The sequence below is a fragment of the Dermacentor albipictus genome, chromosome 6 (genome assembly GCF_038994185.2).
Source record: "Dermacentor albipictus isolate Rhodes 1998 colony chromosome 6, USDA_Dalb.pri_finalv2, whole genome shotgun sequence".
Taxonomy (NCBI): Eukaryota; Metazoa; Arthropoda; class Arachnida; order Ixodida; family Ixodidae; genus Dermacentor; species Dermacentor albipictus.
Genome location: NC_091826.1, coordinates 127,795,568 through 127,809,028, shown reverse-complemented (window position 1 = coordinate 127,809,028; position 13,461 = coordinate 127,795,568). Strand labels below are relative to the sequence as shown.

The window sequence follows — 13,461 nt, the reverse complement described above, 5'->3', positions numbered from 1 at the left end:
ATCATCAGCGGATCACAAGTTACTAAGGTATTCTCCATTAACTCGTATCCCCAATTCTTCACAATCGTGGCCTCTGAATACCTCCTGTAAACACGCTGTGAATAGCATTGGAGAGATCGTATCTCCCTGCCTGACGCCTTTCTTTATTGGGATTTTGTTGCTTTCTTTATGGAGGACTACGGTGACTGTGAAGCCGCTATAGATATCATCCAGTATTTTCAAATACTGCTCATCTACGCCCTGATTCGGTAATGCCTTCATGACTGCTGAGGTTTTTGCTCGTAATCAATGAAAGCTACATATAAGGGTCAGACATATTCGGTACAACTCTCTATCGCCTGATTGATAGTGTAAGTATGGCCTATTGTGGAGAAGGCTTTACGGAATCCTGCGTGGTCCTGTGGTTGACAGAAGTCTAAGTTGACCGTATATATATATATATATATATATATATATATATATATATATATATATATATATATATATATATATATATATATATATGTGTATGTATATGTATATATATATATATATATATGTGTGTATGTATGCAGTAGAGTCTTGTTAAACGGAACCTTAAGGAAACGGATAAATGTGTTCCGAATGACAGGAGTTACGTTTACTGAGAAAGATGTGCGTATGTACAGCATTATATGTCGTTCGCTTTCTCATGAGTATTAGATATGCTTCGCGTGAGGAAATGAAAGTAGCTGCTAATTTTCCTCGTGTTTCGGCCATGGTCGACGGCTGCTGGATGGACTACACTTAGCTAGATTCAGTTTCGAGAACACGCCGACGACATAACAAAGAAACACACAGCTCTTTCTGCTCCAGCCGGTGGTATAATAATACGTGCTCGGGTCAGAGGGCGTTCAAATTGCTCAACTATAAGCTATCAGACGTCCGAAATTTTGGTTGTACTTATTTGGGTCACCCATGGGGCGAGTGGCGGCACTGCGAGGCGTTCGATGTCAGCACATGATGCACATTGAATATCTGTCAGCGTTTTGCCTGTTTGAGTCTTTGCCACCGCTTTTTAGGGAGGACCTTTGTAGAGAAGTTGCTCCTCCCACTTTCCAAAAAAAAACTCTTTTAAAGTGAGGGCTTGCTTTTGTTGTGCCGTTTACAGAGAGTAGGGAAAATTTTGGTTCGGATGAACAAAAGTTATTTTGGATAGCCCAAATACAAGAGCAACCAACAAAATTCCACTATATATACGTATATATATATATATATATATATATATATATATATATATATATATATATATATATATATATATATATATATATGTATCGATGCTGCCGACACCGCTCTTCCTTCACAGGCATGAGCACTGAGCTGAAAACTGTGTTACAACTAATATTGAAGGAGCGCTGTATTCACACCGTCACCAATCTTTATCGCGCAAGGCCCGTACAGAGCACAGCGTAGCTTTTCTGGGGAATGTTTTGTCCTTCTCCGATTGATACAAATCGAATTTAGTACGCGGAGATGGCCTGACAATGGTCACAGGCGTGATGTCAACAACGCTGTAACGGGGCGGAGAGAGAAAGTTGCACAGGTGACTCACTTTAGAGCTTTCAAGTGCTGTCGCAGTAAGAGCTCAGAGAGACAGAGAAGTTAACCAGATAGATATAGGGTTATTTACCCTTTCAGTGTTAATGAATACTGTAGGCAAGTATGAAAGACATTAGAAAAGCGAAACTAACAGGTTCTATATGCAAAAGCGTAACTGTTCTTTAAACCGACTCCTGGAACCACTGATTTGAAATATGTCGTTAGAGCGCACGGAACTTTCGGCGCTTGTGATGTATCAAAACAGTATTTTAAAAAAGTGTCAAGGAGGCGCCGGAAATTCAATGCAATTCCAGCACTAAAAACAGGCTGACTACATAAGGACAATGCATGATGTTGATGGACCGGCCGCCTTCATTCGCGAGACGATTTCTTGAATGTCAAATGTTTATTCACTTTACTGCTAAGCAATATAATACTTGGAAAACTACAGCTTTGAGCGCAAATGTGAGAGGCAGTCTGAGCTTTTGGTTACTGATGCCTTGCACGCACATCAGACCGTGGCACCGGGACGCCTAGAAATAGACATCTGGGTGCACTGAGTCATTGTGTCATTTTTCAATTAATCATTTGTATACTTGTGTCCTATTGACGCTGTGCAATGAGAGCTTCCGCAAAGCGCTTGATGTCAGGATTATAAATAAAAGAGCGGATTTCCACCCTGCGGGATTTCAGGAGACTCGTACTCATCGACAGTACGATGATTCATTGAAGAGCCGAAGAGTGTATCTGCTGGACATGTACACCTGCATCCACAAAACATGAAGCCAATGACGCAACACTCAAACCTGGCTTTGTAAACTACGTTGTAATATGCACCGTGTGTGATGTGCAACAGGTCGACTGATATGTGCTTGAGATGCTTCATCTGGTCTACAGGCGGGACTATTTCGAACACATAATCAATTGAGGAGCTACACCAAGGCTCTGGGTACGTTATGACGCTTGAGATTGATTCAAGACGTGTTTGGATTATTCTGTCTGTTGCTCTCTACCCCCAACAAGATAGTGCTATCAGCAAATTACGTCAAGTGGAGGGGAGACATCGGATGTTTTAGGAACAGGATTTAATCAAATTGATTTCCATCGTCTGGAGGCGGTTACGTTACGCCACAGCACATTTATTCAACAGAGAAGTTCGGGGGGACCACTTTTGTTGTCGTACCATAAATTCTCACGTGAGAATACCATTATCACAGCACGAATGTCCCAGCCAATGAGCACATGTACTCGCTACAGTTTTGCCAGTGTGATGATTTAGTACGGACACATTCAAGACAAGGCAGACCTGAAAGAAGTTATTGTTCCAGTTGAAGGGCCAGAAATATTAAACTCTAGTGAAGAGTGCCTCGCATGCATCTTTCGACGAGTCTGTATCTTTTCATAGAAGACACAAGCTCACTGGTGAAGTGGTGAGAAGTTGTCCAACAAAGTCCCCTTGTCTAACTGCTGGCTTCCGCATCATTCCTTCTCCGACTACTGCTATCGTATGCTTTCATGTAGGTTCCCCTTGTTGCTACTTTTTGTTGCTAATTTATGGACTCGAAAGGCTGCGACATTTTTCATTACCAAGCCAGATACAAGTCCGCACAGATACACTTCAGTACCACGCAGGAATTCTGCGGCATCGACGAGAAAACTCGCGTTTCTTGCTGTTGAGCTATAGAAAACAAGACACGCATGACACCTTCATGTAATCAATAATGCTTTTTATATTGTGCTTCAGTGTCTTGCTGGTGGTAATGTAACTAATGGAGCGTGGTTAATGTGGTTTCTCGTGCAGTTGTGACAACTTTAGGTAAAATTGTGCTATCTTCTATCAATACTTTATAATGGTTTTTTGTTTTTTGGCCACGGCGGCCGCATTTCGATGGGGGCGAAGTGCGAAAACAGCCGTGTACTTAGATTTAGGTGCACGTTAAAGAACCGCAGGTGGTCCAAATTTCCGGAGTCCCCCACTACGGCATGCCGCATAATCAGAAAGTTGTTTTGGCAAGTAAAACCACATAACTTATCCTAATTTTTTATAATGGGTTTTCTTTCCGTAATGTAGTCATAAAGAACCCTGATTTTTGGATGGACATGACAAAGTAAAAATTTTTGATACACTTCCGTCTCTCGTACTGCAGCATGCACGAAGAAATTATTTCGAAAAGTATTGCATGCACACTAAGAGTAAGAAAATCGTCGGCCTTAATGGCGCTTTTTACTCAGTAGAGAAATATGGCAAGGTAGAAAAGTTGTTCTTGCTCATCGTCATCATCATAATCATCAGCCTGGTTAAGCCCACTGCAGAGCAAAGGCCTCTCCCATACTTCTCCAACTACCCCGGTCATGTACTAATTGTGGCCATGTCGTCCCTGCAAACTTCATAATCTCATCCACCCACCTAACGTTCTGCCGCCCCCTGCTACGCTTCCCTTCCCTTGGAATCCAGTGCGTAACCCTTAATGACCATCGGTTACCTTCCCTCCTCATTAGATGTCCTGCCCATCCCCATTTCTTTTTCTTCATTTCAACTAAGATGCCATTAACTCGCATTTGTTCCCTCACCCAATGTACTATTTGCTTATCCCTTAACGTTACACCCATCATTCTTCTTTCCATAGCTCGTTGCGTCGTCCTCAATTTAAGTAGAACCCTTTTCGTAAGCCTCCAGGTTTCTGCCCCATATGTGAGTACTGGTAACACACAGCTGTTATACACTTTCCTTTTGAGGGATAGTGGCAACCTGCTGTTTATGATTTGGGAATGCCTGCCAAACGCACCCCAGCCCATTCTTATTCTTCTGGTTATTTCCGTCTCATGATCCGGATCCGCCATCACTACCTGCCCTAAGTAGATGTGTTCCCTTACCACTTCCATTGGCTCGCTACCTATTGTAAATTGCTGTTCTTTTCCGAGACTGCTAAACATTACTTTAGGTTTCTGCAGATTAATTTTTAGGCCCACTCTTCTGCTTTGCCTCTCCAGGTCAGTGAGCATGCATTGCAATTGGTCCCGTGAGTTACTACGCAAATCAATATCATCAACGAATCGCAAGTTACTAAGGTATTCTCCATTAACTTTTATCCCCAATTCTTACCAATCCAGGTCTCGAATACCTCCTGTAAACACACTGTCAATAGCATTGGAGAGATTGTATCTCCCTGCCTGATGCTTTTCTTTATTTGTATTTTGTTGCTTTCTTTATGGAGGACTACGGTGGCTGTGGAGCCGCTATAGATATCTTTCAGTTCTTGTTCTTGGTATTCTTGCTTAAAATACAAAAAATTTAGGGATATGGCAGCGTGGTCTCAACTTCGGGGTATGACAGTAATGCAATACGCCGTTAAACTTCAGAAATCAGTGGTACTTCGAATGCAATACGCAAGTACGTGATCCAAGGCAGAGTATGGATGTATGTATGCGCTCAGGGGGTATAATATGTCTCCAGAACTCGGCTTTTGCGGCCTGCAAACTTCAGCGTAAGAAAAGTAGCTCAGCGCAACATGAAGAACGCCACTGCTAAAACAATACAAGAGCGCGCTACTTGACGGCGTTTTTTCATTTCACTCAAGTCCCTTAATAACTGTGTTTAACAGATTAGAGCGACAAAATATTATGTGGGGCCCTGTGCAGACGGTATGGCAGTTCCTGAGCCTCCGCGCATAAAGAGCAATGCCAAGTCCCCTTCGACCCACCAAGAATGTCACAAAGAGTAACATTGATGTGGTGTTGCTACAATATTGCTCTAAAAATGAGGAAGGTCGGCAGAAGGGTGACACAAAGACTCCGACATTGCTTTGTTGCTCAAGCGATGTCTTCACGCACTGTCTAGCCCTGTTCGTGACACTGTAGCTTTGCGGAAGCCTCCCTTATACACGGCAACAAACGCGTGCACACAAGCGACAAAGAGCTCTATTTCGCCCAAAATAGCATCCCGACGTCTTTTCGCGGGAACAATAAGTAGACCTGTCATTGCAACTTCCACCGATGACACCAGTACAATCGTTACATCTGCAGCGAAACGCCTTCAGGCGCGGGCACCTACGTGTGCGCAGTTGCTAAGCTCGTGGTTACTTTCTTAGTTCCGCCTTCAGCCAAGGACTTGTCCCAGTACTAAGAATAGCGCACCGACGTCCGTTATGCCAACCAGCTGAGAGACAGTGCTGTGGCTTTCGGCGTTTCTCTACAAGCTGTTGACAAGTGCCAGGCTGGGTTCACCCAATGAAAGGAGTTTTGGCGTTCATTGATAACATAGCGGACGCTTATGTCAGTAAGTATATCACTGCGTATCGCTGAGAGGCTTGAGTATTGCATCACTCAACGGGCCTGATGATGGAGACGCGTCAGTTGTGCGCAAAATATATCCGCCAGGACAACGTACGGCTTCTAGTCTAATGGGCGAGCAACCGAATGTTACCACTCTTCAAATATATATATATATATATATATATATATATATATATATATGTTGCCGCGCTAACTGGGCTGCAAAGCTTAGTTTGTGGTGAGCCTGTCACCGCAGAAACAAAAGAACGCAGCGCTCATTCCTTACCGTGTGTGGAGAATAACGCGGCAATAAAGTAATGAAATAATTGCCATCTCCGAAATGGGCACGTCGCATCCAAGTAGCAGCAGCAATGCCCTTCGGGACATTGCGACTTTCCTGCCTACCACGCATTAATAGGCATGCTAAAGGAAAAAGTTGATAGTGTGCAGGCTCACTCAGTCATAAAATTTTTAATAAACTTGCCTGAGCCCATGAAGGATCTTCTTATTGATGTGCTTCCTATGAAAGAATGGTTAAAACAACTCGTGCTGTCTGGAATGTGAAGCGACATGTAGGTATTCGTGAACGTTGTGGTGAAGGTTGAAAATAGCTGGCATTAGTGTTGTTTGTTTAGCTTGGACTCAAACAGTATATTTGCCTGAAATGCATTATCTGCATTTAGGAGACGGCCGATTTGTTTGGAGTTTTATTATGAGCAAGCTATATTAAATGCCGTGGTCGTCGCTTCTGCCGCAGTTTAATTTTTCGCAACATGTAGGGAGTCATGGTAATGAAGAGGCTAGGAAGAAAGCTGCTATAAGGCAGCTTCACTGACCTAACCCTTTAGCTCAGAAACCACGAACTTCCTTTGAAGTCTGCGTTGTTTCGCTCGAATAGTCAAGTCGATTTGTTAAATACATAACGCGAGCCAATAACTGTCAATTGCTTACCCGCAGTTTCCTTGTGACAAATATATACCGCGCAGTTGTTGCTACTAACATGCTAGGGATAAACTTCAGTGATATATATTGCTCATGAAAAGAGAATAATTTTCTCTTCTCAGTCTACTGTGTCTTGTCAGTGTGCTTTGTGCGTCAAGTGGCGTGGCTATGGCCTCAATATGCGTTTCGACTGGAATTTTTTCACACTTTCCGCTTTTTAGGAATGGTATTTGCAAGTTAAAAACCTCTGCTATTTGGGCCCATAGGGTATGCAGTGGTATATATATTCAATAGCGCAGGAACGTGAGAAGAATACAATGAAAGAAAGAGAGGTAAATGCGCTCTATCTTTCATTGTATTCTTGTCACTTACTTGCGCCATTCAAGTTCCTTTACCGTTGTATGTGCAACATTGATTTGTTTGATAGTCCCGCAGTCGATCGTATTGAGAGTCGAACCCCGGCGAGTCATGCGCAATAGAATATGATTTTTAAAATTTTTACCAAAATGCCGTCACCCTCGCTCTCTGCTTCCCCATTCCACTGTGAAGTTAACATGCGGCCGCGTTAGACTACTGGATGATCATTCAAGGTAACATTGGGAGTGCGTTGAGTTCGGGGGTGCAGCGAAGGTTGGCTTGACCCTTACGATTAATTTTAGCTGCATTTTGAAAGTGTTCGCTGGAACATCCGTTATGTCAAGCTCTCCATACCTTCTTTGCGTGTCAATTACCCGGACCCTATCTATATCGTGTTGATTCAAATGGCAGGTGGTTGCGAATAGTTAATCTAGAGGGAGCGGCTAAAGAGAACAAGATGAATGTACGAAAACACATTCCACGCGAGTGCGCCTTTCCACTTCTCATCTTACGTCATTTTCTGAGAATTCACTCTCATTATCTACCGAGACGCAGAAAAGGGGACGCAAATATTATTCAGGTGAAAGTTTAATACACAGAGACCTACCAGTACCAGCGCCCTTGCCCAGAAGGGCATCTAGCTTGGTTTTACGCGCGAAGTGTCACGTTAAACGAACTTGTTTTTTTTTTATACTTCAGATTATTCACCGCCTTCTTAGAACAACGATAATAATAATATTTGGGGTTTTACGTGCCAAAACCACTTTCTGATTATGAGGCACGCCGTATTGGAGGACTCCGGAAATTTCGACCACCTGGGGTTCTTTAACGTGCACCTAAATCTAAGTACACGGGTGTTTTCGCATTTCGCCCCCATCGAGGAACAACGATACGGCTCAGTCTTGATGTTTTCAATCTTCTTTCACAGATTCGGGCATTGAAATGCGACGAGTAAAAGGGTGAGACATACGCAGAATGCAGTTTATATTTTCTGTCACCGTAGCGTACGCACATACCACGATCATACGCATGCGTACGTAGCTACCATAGTGAATCAATAATTCTTGGTAACACAATGCTACCGACAATTGTTCCTTTGTTTTATTCGGCACAATTATCTCGCAGGGAATTCGTGGAGTTGGTAATGCGATTGGCTTCATTGGTTGACAGGAAAACTGACAACTTATATTGCTAGCTGCAGGGTCACAGAAAGAGATAATATTGGTGGCATTGACAATCAGGTCACTGTGAGGCCTAAAGAAGTTTTGTTTTTTAACTAGTATCTTACTCGGCGCAAAGATTTCGGGAAAGTACATGTGGCGAAGTATACCGACCCAGTTTGTATTTTGTAGGTGGTCTGGTAAATCGTGTACTCCGGCCCTTGTCCTTTAGAGAGAGGAGGGTAGGGAGGTAGAAACTGTACTTTTAGTTGAACGTCCTGTCCTATAGCACAAAACTTGAATAGCTACATAATTCAAGCTGATGGTGTGCCAAAAACGAAACTTTCCAAAAGCCATCTTGGGAACATGCTTTCTGCTGTTATTAAGCATTGTTTCTCTCAGTATAATTCCTGCATATCCCTGCACTTCGCCGATAAGCATAAGCTGTTACCATAAGGTCTAGTATGCAGTGATGGATTTCTGCAGTTCTTGTTCTGTTGGTTTCAAGCAGAGATGGGCCCAGGGACATTTGATAGCTTTCCGAGAAAGCTTGGAGGTTTATGGGCCCATCTTTGAGGGTTCTCACTAGGCCTAGCTAGTAAAACTGCAGATCGTACTTTTGAATACTTCTTTAAAAAGTAGTTAAGTCAGGCACTTTTTATACGAAAAAAAAGCACCACATACCTATGTCAATCTCATATTGCAGCTGAGCCATGCTTCGGCTGTAGTATTAGGAAACATTCATGCAAGGGTGCGCCTTAACAGGTGCTACTAGAGACGCCGTACTCTATGGCTTTGCAATAATTTAGATGTTCAGGTGTTATTTAACAGTCAGGTAAAGCACTGATGAAAGAGTAAGGCCAACGCTGTCGGTAAGAGAACTCATTACCCAAAGTTCGGTAGCAGGAAGTCTTAGCAACAGAGCTACCGCATATCGAAGGAAACTAACGCAGCAAAACAATATTTCTTCTTTGTCAAACAAAACATTATTTCCATTCAAACACTAAGTCTGACACTCTAATACCAATAGAAGCTAGTGTCAAATTAATTACTTAGGGCTCTTTTTATTATTGGTTGCGCTGTGTTAGTTTCTAAGGTATTGTTAGAATAAACGAACCAGGAACGATTTTAAAGAGAATAGCTTTCTTCGCCTATTTCTCCTGTTTTCGTGGTTGGTCAGCGGTCCATGCCCGGTGGTCGGACTAGAAAAACAAAATCAAAACGTTTATTGCTTCGTGCGTTCGCTCACTCGTTCGTTGGTTCATGCTCTTCTCCTATAATGACAGTTATCGTCGACGGTTATTCCAGAGCTTTATTTTTCAATCCCTAGAGGAATGCGTCACTGTAATTGAGTAGAGTCTCTATGAATAATTACCTATATTTATCAAGACTGAGGAAATATTCTAAACATGTGACCTAGATGAACGTTCTATTAGTCTTAAGTGTGTTTTACCGACTTTCATCCATCATGGCGCAGAAAGCAGAAATTGTCCATCAGTTCCTTTTGCATAATAAAATCCCAGTGAGTGGTTTCTTATTGTAATACCCCCTATGCTGCAATTCTTAACAGAATTGCGAGACTACCCGTGGCCGTCGACAAAACGTCCATATATTCTTATATGAAAGACGGTTGCTGTACACGTACTCTATAAATATTCTCGAGAACTTTGCTCAGAGACAGAAGAGGTGGTTGCTATGGACGCTGAAGTATTGGGCTCATGTCATTGCGCAAGCGTAAAGCGCGTAGGCTTATGGATGATAGCAGAAGAACATACCAGGAAGGAGCTGAGACAAGGCGGCTTCGTATATTGCAGCTCAATGTGAGATGGTCAGTGCTGGTCGCACTTAGCCGATCACGTGTGTACATTTGTTGTTGCTACCATTAGGCGATAACCACGCAAGACTCTCGCTCTTCTGATCTCTGTAGGATCACCTCTTACATCACGTTCTTTTTCCATGCCGGTTGACGCCACTCCTTTGAGAGATGAACAAACGACATAAAGTGATACGCCCCGAAGGCTCTACAGGTTAACACGCATTTCACACGTATGTTCAGGTTAGGCCAACATTTCTGATACTAGTGTGGTTCGTGTTTCGCACTACAGAGAGTTTCACAGCGGTAACTCCGCGAGTGCGCCCTGAACTCTGAAAAAATCATCATAATTTGATATTTTCACATCACTAGAAAGCACTAGAAAGAGTGTGTAGCAACCGTCCGTCCCTTCGCCGTGCCTCGCCGGGAGGGTTATTCTCCCCTGCTCTTTCTTGGAACCCGACCGGGCAGCCACCACAGCCACTCGGCAAACCGGCCTTTACTTTTGACTGAAGCCAGTCGACTCTTAGTCCTAAACCTGTCAAGACGTGTATTTCTTGCCTCGGCTAAACCGAGCTGCCAGCAAGTGGTGACCGAGGACATTTACGTTTTTTATTAACACTAGCCATGGACGATGCTGCTCCTACTCCTGATGACAGAAACGACGCTATGATTACGTTCTCTGTCATCGCCGCACAGATTCAGCTTTGCAGCTTTTCGCCCAAAACTCCTAAAGTTTGGTTTATGCGTACAGAGGCCCGTTTCAACTTCGCCACATGACTTCACAAACAGAAAAATACAAGTGCGTCATCACCGCGCTCCCCTCCGACATCGACGATGCCATAAGCGACTTGCTAGTGGGTACGCCATCGGCCACCGCGTACGACGAGCTGAAACACACTGTCCTGCAGCGCCTGGAGCCATCGTAACAGAGTAGGCTGCGACAGCTCCTCTTGAAGCAACCCGGTGGCTGACGACCGTCACAACTGCTGCACCGGTTGCGTAAGTTAGTGGGTGAACACTCCGCAAACGAGAGCCAGCTTACAATTTCGCGCGAGTTGCTCCTGCACCGCCTCCTACTGTCCGCACGCATGGTAATGACGGGTTGGACGAGGTGAGTCTCGATCGACTAGCTGCAGCCTCTGACCGCATATGCAACTGCTCGTCTTCCGCACAGCTACCTATCGCCGATGCCACAATCTCAGAGCCACAAGACCAACTCTTGGGCCTGGAGGAAACAGTCGATCACCAAACCAGTGCAGTACAGAAGCCGACGACTGGGGGTAACACTGAAGACCAACTTCGGCCAATCGTTCGGCCTCATAGTCACATGCTTCACTTTCGTCACCGTCACTTTCGCGAGCTAACAAGTCGCTGCACTCAGCCTTGTTCGTGGACGGGAAACACACCGGCAAGTCGCTAACGGCGGCATGCGACATCGGCGCTCAAGCAAGGCGCCTATTAGTCGACCACATCACCGAGAACCGCCTCCTCTTCGGCAATGGAGCCGAGCTGTCTATCGTTCCCGCCACGGCCGCAAATCACCAATGCGGCATATCCACACCCATGTTCCACGCAGTGAACATGGGTGTCAGCGGAGCCATCGCATCACATAGGCTCCGGTCAATAACGCTGGACATCGCACTCTGGTGCTTGCACAGATGGCTGTTGGTGACCGCCGACGTCAGCTTTGCCATACTGGGAGCGGACTTCCACAGCCATTTCAACCTATATGTGAGTGTTCGCGGATCGGTGCCTAAAGGATAACATCACATCCCTTGATATGCACTTGGCTTGCAGTCCAACCTCACCTCATCCGGCATACGTACGTTTCGGCCGGTGTCAACGTACAAAATACTTGCTGAGTACCCGCAACTCACGAAGCCCCTAGACGACGTGCTGCCCCTGAAACACAAGCTGACACATCATATCACTACGACCGGAGTATACGTATCACCGCCCGGCCACAAAGGCTCGCTGGAGGGAGGTAGGAAGTCACCCGCCGTGAGTTCGAACACATGCTTCAGCTCGGCGTTATTCGTCCTTCCTCCAGCCTTCATCTCTTCATCTCTCCAACTGATTCCAAAGCAGGACAGTGGCGTCTAGCGGCCTTGTGGTGGTTGCTGAACTTTGAATGCCGTCAGTACTCCGGATCAATATCCCCTTCCCCACATACATGATTCCGGCGCTCCGTCTCGCACGAACCAAAATCTACAACAAGATCGATTCGATGAGCACGTATCACCAAATTTATGTCGAACGCAGCGACACTATGAAGTGTCGCTCAAGTATCACTGCTTCATTTGGCCCATTTCAGTTTTTCCGTCTGCCTAGCAGTTTGAAGAATGCGGCGGGAACCTTTGAAAGGTTCATAGATGAGGTTAAAGCACGGACTTCCCTTCATTTTCGTCTACCACTGTCGTGCAACAGCGTGAAACCATCCTATCTTGAACATTAACTTTTCTTTCCTTCCGCCAATCACACCTTTAGGGGGGATTGGCGGATTGGGGCATTTTAGGGGGGAGCCCTTGCAGTGACCATCCGTCGCTTCACCGTCCCTCGCCGGGGGTGGGGGGGTGGTGTTCATTGCCCTTTGCTCATTCTTGGAACCGAGGTAGCTGCCCAACTAGGGTGCCACCACGTCCATTCTGGAAACCTGCGTTTACTTTAGATTAAAGCCAGTCGACTTTCCATTCTCAAGCTGTCAAAATATGTATTCCTTGCCTCCGCCAAACCGACCTCCCTACAAGTTCTCGCTTTTAGGAGCTGGGACTGATGCTTATGCTTTTGTGAACACGAACATCCATCAGAGTCACGCTGGTATTTGGATTTCATATGTCTATAACAATACGAACTCTGTCAACGTAGTGTGCATATAGCTGTGATCGTCATATTCTAAGAAAATGAATGGCGGCAGGTGTTGCAATCACGTAGTCGTGTTCGCGTCGCTGAAGAAGAGCGACAGGACAATCGTTGACATTTGGTGCGAATGAGCTTCTTTACGCTTGATTTGGTTGTTGACCCATAGCTACTAGTAGACGCCACGTCGCATTCGTCGTGTTGCTGAAGCATCTGCCTGGCAGCCTCATCGCGTTTTGACGCTCTCATTCTCAGGAAAAAAATCTGTCTGCGAGAAAGCAGTAAACGTGCTTCGGATCTCTCCCTCGTCACAGTTCATGCCTCCTTCGCTGTTTTAGCCACCACTCCCCTATGTTATCTCAACCGCGCAACGGTTCCTACAATAATAAAGTTCCTACTCCTCCTCCTTCTCCTCCTCCTCGTTCTCTCCAGATCTGAAGCTGGCGCTGGGGCTGAAATGGGATCCTTGCCTGAGAGCTGAATCGAATGATGTTACGG

The 13,461-nt window shown here is 45.0% G+C and overlaps 1 protein-coding gene across 6 annotated transcripts in view; it reads left to right on the top strand.

Moving 5' to 3' along the window:
• LOC135899445 (uncharacterized) overlaps window positions 1–13,461 on the top strand; it is a 359,804-nt gene that overhangs the window by 332,933 nt on the left and 13,410 nt on the right. The window contains exon 1 of one of the 6 annotated variants that reach the window (XM_070541323.1): window positions 5,731–5,836. The exons of the other annotated variants lie outside the window; for them this stretch is intronic. The gene's annotated coding sequence lies outside the window, so the exon portion shown is untranslated. Of the gene's footprint in view, window positions 1–5,730; window positions 5,837–13,461 lie in introns of those variants that run through there. 6 annotated transcript variants of the gene reach the window in all.